Source organism: Solanum stenotomum, chromosome 11, assembly GCF_019186545.1.
Source record: "Solanum stenotomum isolate F172 chromosome 11, ASM1918654v1, whole genome shotgun sequence".
NCBI classification, from domain to species: Eukaryota; Viridiplantae; Streptophyta; class Magnoliopsida; order Solanales; family Solanaceae; genus Solanum; species Solanum stenotomum.
In genome coordinates this window covers 45,873,071-45,885,955 of record NC_064292.1, presented here as the reverse complement: position 1 = coordinate 45,885,955, position 12,885 = coordinate 45,873,071, and the positions used below count along the sequence as shown (strand labels likewise).

At 32.1% G+C, this 12,885-nt stretch overlaps 1 pseudogene; it reads right to left on the bottom strand.

The window, feature by feature from the left end:
• Window positions 1-2,987: 2,987 nt before the first annotated feature.
• Window positions 2,988-11,672, bottom strand: LOC125845977 (uncharacterized; annotated as a pseudogene).
• Window positions 11,673-12,885: the final 1,213 nt, after the last annotated feature.

Here is a 12,885-nt window from a genome sequence, read left to right as displayed (position 1 = left end):
GGGCATAGATGTAGATCTCCAGTTGGTTGGTTTGAAGTAGGTGAAGCAACCTTAATATGACCAGATTCAATCCTTGATGCTATGGAGAAAGTGCAACTCTTTAGAGATAGACTTAACACTTCCCAAAGTCGCCAGAAGTCTTATGCAGATGTTAGAAGAAGGGAACTAGAGTTCCAGCTTGATGATTGGATTTTCTTGAAAGAGTCACCTATGAAGGGGGTGATGAGATTTGGCAAGAAAGGGAAGCTCACTCCCAGATATGTTGGCCCATACCGGATCTTCAAAAGGATTGGTAAAGTGGCTTATGAGTTAGATTTGCTAGCAGGTTTAATAGCAGTGCATCCAGTCTTTCACATTTCACCTTTGAAGAAGTGTGTGGGTGATCCAGCATCCGTAGTGCCATTAGGGACTGTGGCTATAAAAAATTGCCTTTTTTATGAGAAAGTACCCATTGAGATTCTTGATCGTTAAGTTAGAGGGTTGAGAAACAAAGAAGTCTCTTCAGTCAAGGTTTGGTGGAGGAGTCCCTCCGTAGAGGAAGCCACTTGGGAAGCAGAAGCGGCCATGAAAGTCAAGTATCCTCACCTCTTTCCTTCTGATTTCATTCCCACTTGAGGTAATAGTTTCTCTTCAGTTTTTCAGTCATTCATGCGTAAATTCCGACTTCTAATCATATATCTTCAGTTTGTACTTGCATTTTCAGCGTATTTGCATTTTCTTGGAACTCAGTTCAGTCAGAAATTCAGTTCTCAGCTCAGAAAAATCGGCTGAGTCTCGACCTACGGTCCGTAAGTCAGACAACGGTCCGCGGTCTGTGTCCGTGGATCAAGACCCCTTTGCCCAGCCTTTGATGTAAATGACGGCCAGCCAGCATGGACCGTTATTCGATCCACGGGCCGTAGGTCCCGTCCGTCGATCACTCCGATAGCAGTTAAGGGGACTTTTGGCCTTTTCCTATTTCATTGGACCCCTAAGCTACACCGTTTAGACCCAAAATTATGAGGTTTTAGTCCGTTTAACCCTAGAAACATAACTAGAACTTACCTAAGTCAAATCATTAATCAAAACTTCGAAAATTAGTACGCTAAGTGGAGAATGAAGTCAAGAACCCTAGTTCAAGAACGCATCAAGTTTTCTTCAGCTCCAGCCGAGAAATCAAATGATATATCCGTGAAATTCGTCACCAGGTATATGGGATTTCACTAGTGGGTTCCTTTCACCAATTAGATCCCTAGTTTTTAGTCAGTCTTTTGATTCACTTATAATGACTAGATCTAGGGTTTCTTGAATGTTAGAATTGTTGGGTTCCTAGCTGTTAGAATGATCCAAATCAAATTAGTATGTTAATATTCAGTATATTGTATGAATTTCAGAACCCTAACTATGTATTTCTTTAGTTCTTGAATTACACATGCTAGATCAAATATATCAGTATTCAGAGTTATACATGCCTCAGTTTATGAATGCATCATTATCAGATTAATTGTTGCATTCTCAGTTTTGCATGTTCAATTTGAGCTATCCAGTAACTTATAGAAATTCAGTCATAATGTGTTAATCACTTAATCCATTGGGAGTAGCATAATACCGAGTTGGACTAGGGTTCAGCATACCTAAATAGACCGAGAACTACTATCCATGTAGGTTGTAAGTCCCCTCTGTGTGCATCATTTCAGTGATCACGCCAGCATGCCTCTATACCTCTGGCAGGGTATATTGGGTCCTCTCGATAGGGGGTATACATCGAACTCCACATTTAGCGCTTGTGGTTTTATTATAGGTTATTAGTATCTCCCACAGTTCAGTCAAATTCAATTGCATTGACCTTATTTACAGTTCAATCAGTATTCAGTCACAACATGTTATAAAATTAGTCATTGCATCAAGTTAGTTCAGTATTCAGCATCTATATCGTGTTCAGATTATTTCATTGCTTTATTGCTTTGTTTAATTATGTTACTTCTGCTTTACATTATCATGCATGCTCAGTACCTTTCAAGTACTGACGCATACGTGCGCTACATCTTCTCGTGTTTCAGGTTCAGGTTCTCAGCATCCAAATTACGCTTAGATCAGTTCCAAATCTCTAGTTCAACAGAATCAATGGTGAGTCCTCTTTCTCCGAGGACAAAAGTGATGAGTTTCTTTTCAATATTTTTAGTCCTTTGGTTTCAGTTTTTCTAGACTTAATTGGGGCCTATCCCAACACTTCTAGGTATTTAGAGGCTATTTTGAGACATAGATAGATTCAACTTAGTATTGAGCTAATATTTTCTTTGTATTAAACTCATCAGTTACCATTTATCTCAGTTATATTATATGGGTTTTCCCCATCTTTTCATTTGTATTTTTAATTAAGCTTCCGCATCAGTTTATTATCTTTAGTATGCTCATGATTATGCCATCAAGGTTAGCTTGGAGTCACTTTTGATCCTAGGTCCCGGGTTCGCGTCTAGGGGGTAGCTCAGGGTGTGACATTTTTCATTATTATAGAGATACGTCTCTACAACACTTATAGTACTAGGAGTAGTGTATATCAGTGATGCCGTAGGATTCAGAGTCTGTAAATGGTGTTGAGGCTTTTGTATCTCCCGAAACATGAATAGTGGTGGTGGTAGTGGCTGGCGCACTAAATGAGACTTCAAGAATCCCTTCAGAAGCTGGTGATGTAGTAGTTAGAGTTCGAGACTCCATCACAACATCAACTCCACTAATAAGTCCTACCCCTGCTGGCATTGAAGTGGAAAAAGCTTCACTGATACTAGCTCTCAAGAAAAATAACCTCAGCTGCTCATCAACCCCCGACCTCCTCTTGGCTTCCAATATATCTTTCTGCAAACTCAATTAGTCAATAGCCGACTCCTCCCTCTCCAATTACACGATATCTGAAATTGAAACTTTCTTTGTTGTCCTCTCTTTTATATGTATGAGCCAAATTCCTAAAGGTAAAAAAAGGATTGTACTGGAGTCCTTAATGCTCAATCTACTCAGTCCATATGTGTTGTTTCATTTATCATGTGTATTTGTTGAAGTTCATATAAATGTTCATTTTCTCTTTTTCCCTTCTTCTCTACCCATAAGATTTTTACAAAATTATCTTCTCTAGCCATAAGATTTTTACAAAATTATAAGCATCAAATAGGGAAAGAACAATGAACTTGAAAACGACAATGATAATACCATTAAATAGAGAAACTATATGTTTCATTGCGACTTAACTTTTCTTACCAATATTTGAAGGGACGTCACGTTCAGATATGTAGTGAACGTCTGGCGGATTTTTTATATATACCCCCTGAAAAGATCCAGTACATGTTCCAACTACATAATGTTTGATCAACTTGTTAACTCGAATATGTAGTTTATGTCACGGTGTCACCTGCAAAATAAACTCGTTCAACGAACATGCATACATAGAGTCAATCTCATTAATTATTCTAATATATTTTTCTTGACCTAACCTGCAATATTTCTTTACTTTGGCTTAATTTCCTCTTTGTTTCACGAACTTCCCCATATACAAGAAAATTATAAACCTCAATCAAAGATCAAAACTCTTTATTTGTCTTGAGATGATGGTAGACCTGTTTGCCAACAATTATTAAATATTTATTTTGTCACAATCTCATAGAAGGAAACTTATGTAATAATTTTTTTTGGCAGGAAAACATCAATATTATTCAAAGGGGAACTTACATAATCGATAATTGAACCACATGGACGAGAAGTATTCTTGATGATCCAGTTTTGTCTTCAATGTTCAAATGTATAACTATGCATGTAATGCATATTTTTGGGTATCATCTCATTGTGCAACCAAAACAAGTTGTATTTATGTAATAAAAAATTATCCAAAATTTATTCTCAGAAGGTAATTATTTGAACTAAGTGGGGGGAATCAATATTTTGTACATCAGGTGGTACACAAAAGATATTGGTTTATCAATATTTTATATTCTAAAGGATCATGGTTTGGCCATCACAATACGATGGAATCTGTTTCTTCTCAATATGTGTAACTGTTTGTGTGATTTATTTTGTTTTTGTTATTCCCATTTGAACTTCTTTTATTTATGGAAAAAAATGACTAACTTCTACTTCTACCTATATTGCTAGGCCAGACCGTATGTATAAAGTTTGATCAAATTTTGTAGCAACATCAATGATGGTTGTGGTTATGTATCTTTAAAGATTCACTCAATAATTGGATGTGAGATGAAAACCTACATCCATAATAAGAATTTCATTTCTAAAAAAATATTGTTTTTGGGAAAATCAATTTTGAAATTTTCTCTTTCAAAGGAAATTTTTTAAAGTAATCGCAACCTCTAGATTTATCACAAATTAAATTCATTTCCACCATAATAATGTTATTTCTCTTTCCATTTGGTCAAACCTAAGATGATTGACTTCCTCTAGGAAAAAATCGTGAATAACTTAGATCCATCTAACTAGTACTTGTAATTAATTTCCAAACTAGAAAACTTCTATGTTCTTCATTACACTAGTACATGAAATGACTCTATACAAATATTATTAACTTAATTATCAATTTTAGTCAAAAAAAATTATATCCATCTTTTAGAGGGATTAAATAAGAGAAGATCACTTGACATAATTTGGTCATATCATATCCTGTTTTATATATTGATGAGTAAATCCGTTAGTTTTTTAAACTATGGTAAGGGGAGGTGATAAATCTCATATGGAAGAAAGTTTTCTCAAAAAACGTATCATTTCTTAGCATGAATTTCACAAATTTCATACATTCACTGATATCGCCTTACTCCATCTATTACCATTATCATTGCCCACCATTATAAAACACCGCCATAAACATCTCACAACTACTATCCTCAACCATCAGCACTATCAATCACTACAATCAATCAACACTAACAGTTTCTACTACTTACAATTATTATTGACATCAATCAGAAAATCATAGAACTATCAACCACCACTGAACTACTTTCATTAACTTTTAATACAACCATTACAAATATGTCTACTATCAACACACCATTATTAGTCAACATACAATCCTCAATTGACATTCATAACCACCACCAATATCCATCACACACCATATTATTTTTTTGAAATATAAAATTGATATAGTATGTTTTCTTTAATTTTTAGGGAAAATGGTTTAAATGACACCTATATTATGATTAGATTTGTTACTGTACAGAAGGTCCTATGACTCGCCTGGATATTTTTGTTAAAATATTTTTGGACATTTATCGGGTGAGCTGAATAGAAAAATCAATGTTTTTTATTTTGTTTGTATAACCACACTGATCAATAAGAAAAACAAAGGTTTTCGATTGTTATCATTATCATTTTACACTTGTTTTTTCCGAGAAAAAATAAATTGAATCTTTTGAAATTTATTATATGAACCATATATTCTTCCATAGTCGAGTTTTGGCTAATAAAAGTTTAAAGAAATGTTCTTTTAACCATTTTTTCTTAGTCTTACATTTATTACTTTATTTAATAGAGATTTTCTTATAATCAGATGTACAATAATAAGCAATCTTATTATTTAGTATCTACATCTTAATATTGAAAAGTATATTCAAAGATTCATGTACAAGTAATTGTTCAAATATGCATTCAAATTTTGTCCTAGAGAATTTCTCTTAATTTCATAACACAATTACAATTAAAAAAATGTTGAAGAACCCATCAAAATATTTTTTTATATCACTTAAAAGAAAATACATTAAACAAATTGTACGTGGAGAAACTTTTCAAAATCTTACCTCCAAAACATCGGCTTTTACATCATCAAGTGCGGTAAGAGATATTGGAGCTTCCATTAATATTGCATCCTCATAATCGTCAATTTTATGTTGCTTCTAGTAGAAAATATGAAAATAAATTGTAAGATCTTATGTAAAGTGAAAATTAATGTGCTAGAATACAACAAAAAAAAGATGAGTGTCCATCAATCATATGCATTCTTTTATAATGTTAATGATTGTTGTGGTCAATGTATCGTGTAAGTTTTACTAAATTTATTTTATAGGATATACACAACCTCTAGGTCTATCACAAATTAAATTAAGTTCCACCATACAAATAATAGTTTTTATTTTGGCTAAACTTAAGATGATCGATCACCTCTTTTCTTACCTAGATTTACCAGAACTTGCATTCTGAAATAAAAAAATTCATTTTATTCATTGCATTGGTATGTGAAATGGTCCTATCCGGTTATTATTACTAAAAATGTCCTGTTGAACCAAATATTATATATATATATATATATATATAAATATATATATAGATATATATATTTTAAAGAAGGATAAAATAAGAGAAGATTGTTTGAGATAGATTGTCTATGTCGTAGGTTGTTTTATAGATGTATCGGTCCATTCATTCAAAATTATGATAGGTGAAGGTGTTAAGTAGTGTCTTTTTTCTAAGAGCATGGTCAATCAGTTTTCCATTCTCGTATGAGGTAGAAAAACGGATTGGGATCAGGTCGGCACGAAGTGATTCATCATGCTCAAACATTAGTCGATCGCTCGTTAGGGATGTTTTATAGATAAACAAATTTCCAGAAATGGAAGTATATTAACATATCTATTCAAAGATTTCTTAAAATATAATAGTTCACCAATTCCATTTATTCACCTCTATCGCCACACCCCTTCATTATCAATTTGTCATCATTGATCATTATCAATGACAACAATCAATTACCCACAACCAGTATTCGTAATGACCACCACTATCAATCACTACAATCAATCAACACTCCCACTAGCCACTATTTACAATTATTATTTACACCAATCATCATCATAACAAAAATCAACAAACAATATCAACAATCACCACAATAATTCACAACTATATGGTCTCAAGCATCATCATCAATCACCACAACTATTAGTGATCACTATTTTCCAACTATCAACCACAACCAAACTACTACTATTGTAATGACTTGAAAAGTTGACTTTGGTCAACCTTCTTGGAAGACGATCTCAGATGAAAATTTTGACAGCTAGGTTAGCTTCGGAATATTGATTTTGGTCTAGNACTAACCACTATTTACAATTAGTATTTACACCAATCATCATCACAACAAAAATCAACAAACAGTATCAACAATCACCATCATAATTCACAACTATATGGTGTCAACCATCATCATCAATCACCACAACTATTAGTGATCACTATTTTCAACCTATCAACCACCACCAAACTACTACTATCAACTTCAACCACTACCACTATTCGTAGCTACATTTCTAAATGACCACCACTACTAATAGCTACAATCAATTCACACTATCAACAACCATTATTTACAATTATTATTTACACCAATCATCATTATAAGAAAAATCGGCAAACAATATTGACAACAACCATCATAATTCACAACTATATATTGTAACCCATCTTTATCAATCACCATAACAATTAGTTATATGTATGGTTCAACTATCTACCGCCACAAATATACTACCATCAACTTTCACCACCACCGCTATCAATGGAAACTATCCACAACACCATTAATAGTCAATAAATCTTCGTCAATTGACATCCACCACCACTATAGCTAACCATCACAACCATCAATCATCATTTATTTTTAATTTTTTTTATTGATGTTATAGTAAATTTATTTTAGTTTAATAATTTTCTTGGTAAATGCCGAAAATGACACATTTAGTATGATTGAATTCACTGTAATACTCTCATAATTTGCAAGTCCTATGAGCCTTTATCGGGTGAGAGAAATAAAAAGTCAATCTTTCTTATATCATTTGGACATGCATGTTGATTTAAAGATAAAAACAAAGAAGTTTGATCATTATCACTCATTTGCACTCTTCGAACCAGTGGTTTCAAAAATATTTTTGGGGTGACACACGAGGTAAGCTCCAAGAATAAAAATGTAAGTCCTATACAGAAAAACGTACGCCCTGGGCATTAATTTTTTAATTTTTTTAGAACTTCTTTTGCTTTAAGTCATAGATTTTGTTATTAGTGTAATGATATTTCTAAACTAATAATTAGAATACTTATTTCTTCATTATTGGTTATTAATACATTTCTCAAATAAAAATTATAATATTGTTTTCTATATATTATAGGTTATTTATTAAAATTTATTTGTATAATCATTGAAAGTTTTACTTTTACTTATTTTCTTTTTTATAAAATTATAACATTGAATATACATGATAGTCGCCCCATAAATCTCTCGGACTTACACCTTGTTTCTCGGAGCACACGCTTCGCCACTAACAACATTAAATGCCTTGCCTCACACCCCCATATTTTAGAAAATTGCTTCCAACGGAGTAAAAATAGTAACCCTTCCTTCACGCTTCAATCAAAATTTAATCTCGTAAATAATTATATTCTTCATAATCAAATTTCGGCTTGTGTCACAGTGAATAAATGTTAAAATGATGCTTTTAATAAAATATTCAAGGGGATGCTAGGTCCTCCATAAAGTATGAGTGTGTTACCGCAAATTCGGTCATAATTTAGTATCCTTTATCCATTTTTCCTATACTTTATATTTATTACATTTTCAATCAAGGAAACTTTTTACATATTCATATGTTCGATGATAAGTATTATTATAACTTAGTGTTCGAATTTTAATATTTCATCTTAATATTGAGTAGTCTATTAAGAGATTTGTAATGCACATCTTATCATTCATATGCACATTCATAGACGTCTTATATATAATCTTAAAACAAATATGAGGCATATTTTTCTTACATTTACTGTATTTTAGAAATTAAAAAATCTCTTCATACATTATAACCATTAATTCTATAATAGTAAATAATATATTATCGACAAAATTTATCTTGAATGACCTATCATTTTTGGCAGTAATATAAGACTTAACTAAAAAAAAGGAAAATTAACATAAGAAGTTGTTCAATAAAGCACCTTATAATCAGATGAACTATACAAAAGCTTACCTCAATAACATCAACTTTTGATTCTTCGGATGTGATAAAGGATATGGGAACATCCATTAGTGATGCATCTTCATCACCATCTATTTTTTATTGCTTATTCATATTCAAGTAGCAAATGTGAAGGGAACATTTATTAAATCTTTTGTTAATTAAATACTTGTATAAAGTGATGAAGAAGGTTTCCAAAAAGATGTAAATTACCCGCTTATTAAAATATATACATACATACAGTTACACTTCTATTATTAAAAATTCTATATTTAGTAAGCATGCATTGAATTCTACAACAACTAAATTACAACATCTAGAAACAAAGAAAAAATTAGGCCTCTATTGCATACATAATNAGACCACTACTGACTCTGGAGTAAAGATTATTATTTTACTAAGTGAAGGTTCAATGCTGAGCACACCTTCATTATGCATAATAGTCTACCTTCAACTGAGTAATATTAAAAATGAGTGGGGGATTGTTGATATGACATTTTAATATTAATAAAAATATATTGTATGTCACATTATGTACTATGGTATGTCTATTAGTGGACATTACATTTGTGCCTCTTTACTCTCATCAATTTTGGAAGAAAGTGGCCATTAGTTGTTAGTAACTTATGTCACCACCAATTCTTTATTTCACACATTATTCTATATTTATGTATTGTAACCTATGTAATACTTGGGATATTAATTTGTTAAATTTACTACCCACTATATTCCTATTCATTGCAAGGAAGAATTCATCACCTATAAATATGGTAGTTTTCCTTGTGTTGGATAGAAGTAGATACAACAAGATATATACAAGAAAATATAGAGTGAAACAGATGAGTCGTATTGTATTGTATTTATATTGAGATTAGTGCAGTAAAATAGAGAGTATTCTATGTCTCCAACTATATTCACTATACAAAAAACCATAATTATATGTTTAAGGAAGGTGTTCTTATGGGGAGCTTTGGACTCTTCAACTAATCTAGAGTTGTTTGAGTGTACACGTTGTTGGGTTGTAGTATCATGGAGGTGACAAGTTAAGATATATATTGTTGGATCGGTGTAGATTATGCCGTTGTGGGCTTGAATATCTTTAAAGAGAGCGAGATATCCGTGCCTCAGCCTAAAGATTTATTTATTCATTTTTTATTCATTTTATTTCAACTGTAATTTATTATATTTTTTGTATATTACTCCAACAATTTTAAGGAGATTCATGTTTTGTTACAGGTTGAAAAAGTGTGGATATCATGAAAGAGGTCTCCATATCATTCGGCTCAAACGTCGCTCTCTTCAATAGATGGAAGAGAAGAGAAGAATGGGTAAAATAATTTTCTACTTGCTCACTTCAAGTGGAGAAGAGGTAAAGGAAAAGAAAAACTTTTTACCTAGCATTTTCATGAATAAAGTGATTCTACTTTCCATGAAAAATTATATGTAAAATCATAAATATTGGGGGCTCGTGCAATGAGGAAAAAAGTCATTATGAAAAAAATTCATTTTGCATCTTTGAGAAATGCATTGAAAAGGGTATTACAAGTGCATATATTTATTATGAAATAAAACACATGTTGTTTTTTTGCTATAATGAGTTAATTTTTGGCTCTAACATGAGAGTTATAAATAAATTAAGAAAAGTGTGTTGAGTAGTCATTTAAAATGAAATGTTTTGGTGAGATAAATTTCATTCTTGGAATGAAAAGAATACCATAAAACATGTGACAGAATTTTCATTGTCAAGTCACAAATTGTTGAAAACATTGTGAAATACAATCTTATCGGTTGTGTAAGTCTTGCAACTCCTTTTGATTCAATTATGAAAATTGCATGACAAAGAAAGAAGTAGTTTGCTAGCCCAATAAAAAATAAGAGATATGTGACTAATTGCACTATATAGGATATTGTGTATAAAGTATAGCATATACAAGCAAATCAGGTTAATTTACTTGGTACGAAATTTGCTGGCTTGTTTTATGACAAAAAATATTATGCTATACTTAAAAGTTTCATTGAGGTAGATAAATAAAATTTATGATATTTTATGGAAGTGAGAAAAGAAAATCATATTGCTTGCTAATTCTACTTTGGAGGTTGAAGTAAAAATGTTAAACTTCAACTAGTGAGAAAGTGAAATGATTTTACTATCAAACACTTTATTTAGAGAAATTATTTTTCTAATTTAAATTAATTGTGATAGAACCAATAAAATGGTTTAATAAAAAATCGTTATTAAAACAACAAACTCAAACTAATGAAAAAAACCCACAATATTGTGATATCATATTGATAACTGGTATACCATTAATATTAATTGTGTTAAAATTTGTGACAATCTTGTAGATTTATAAACTAAGGCCTTAGCTGACACCACTTCTTTAGGTATTGATACATCAATGAGTAAGACCATGCTATTCGGGGATAATATTTACCATTAACCTCAGGTACTTGAGGAGAATCATTTCCTTAAGGGGGGGGGGGGGGGNGAGGCTTCAATTCAGCTAATTGAGAATGCACGTGATCTGCTACGAGGTAGGCTACAATCTACTTTCTTTTCGATTGTGTTCCATGATATAATTCTTAGTATAGATTGTTCCCCATCTATTTAGTCACCCCTCTCACTACCAGTAGCATTACCTTGGAACCCATACACTCTATCTCAAGTCGTCCACCACCTTGCACTTCTAACTCCACCATCTAGTTCATTCCACCCTTGTATTAGATCATAACCTAACCCCTTCTATCAAATAGAGATATCCTGAATACTAGGCCACTACTCAACTCCTAGTCCCTACAAAATTTAATCAAAAAGATAACATACAATTATAATCACTATCAGAAACATAACCCTGACTCCGAGTCCTCACCTAGAATAAGCATTCACCATTCATATGATCCAAAACTCTACAACAACCTATAAATGAATCATCACACTATTCAAAGATCCCGACCTCTAAGGATCCCTCAAACATCACTACAGTATTTAGTATGAACCCTACTCTATAAAAGAACTACCCAAGCATTTAAATATGACCACCCAACAACTCAAGGACCAACATACGATCAATATAACAAAATAAATAAGTCTGGTCGACTAAAAAACCAAAAAAATAATAATCACATCATTAAGAACTAAACTTGGTTCTCTCATGGAAATTAACACACAAACTATTAGTGCACCTGACGTGGTACCCATGTCAATCGTTTGTACGTATTGGTGTGGTACCCCAGACAATAATTATGGATATCCACATACTAGGCATGATACTGAGCCAAGTGCTAGTATATACCAAGCATGGTATTTTAGCTAATCGTGGGAAATATGTTTTACTAGAAGTGGTAGCTGAGTCAACCATCAATCATACATCATAATCATAATGAATAAAAAATACACTTGTACACCAAAGTAACCATATCATTGCATACTATTGAAAATATTCATCATTCAGATGATGTTCTTTCCTTTTCTAAAATCATATACCATGCATGCAATACTATCAAAGCTTTTGACAAGAATATATCACATAAACGGAAAAATAAAGAACCATCACCTACCCAAAAAGACCATTTCCCAAATTATTCCCCATTGAAAATATGATTAACTATAATCATGTATTATAGGATAAAACCCATCATTCATCATAAGATCAACATTAACCAACTAAATAAATCATTAATCTAAACTACAACTACACACAAATTCCAACATATAGACTTTGTGTCTGAAGGCTTATATATACAATCTACTGACAAACTACAACATATTATATTAAAAAAGACAGGTCCAACTACTCACTTCTGATTAAAACCTAGAAAACCTGGACTTCAAGCAACTATCAAAGAACTCTAGATACAAACTTCTAACCCTGATTGATGTAGATCGAGAATTCATGGATTTTAACCTTGTTTT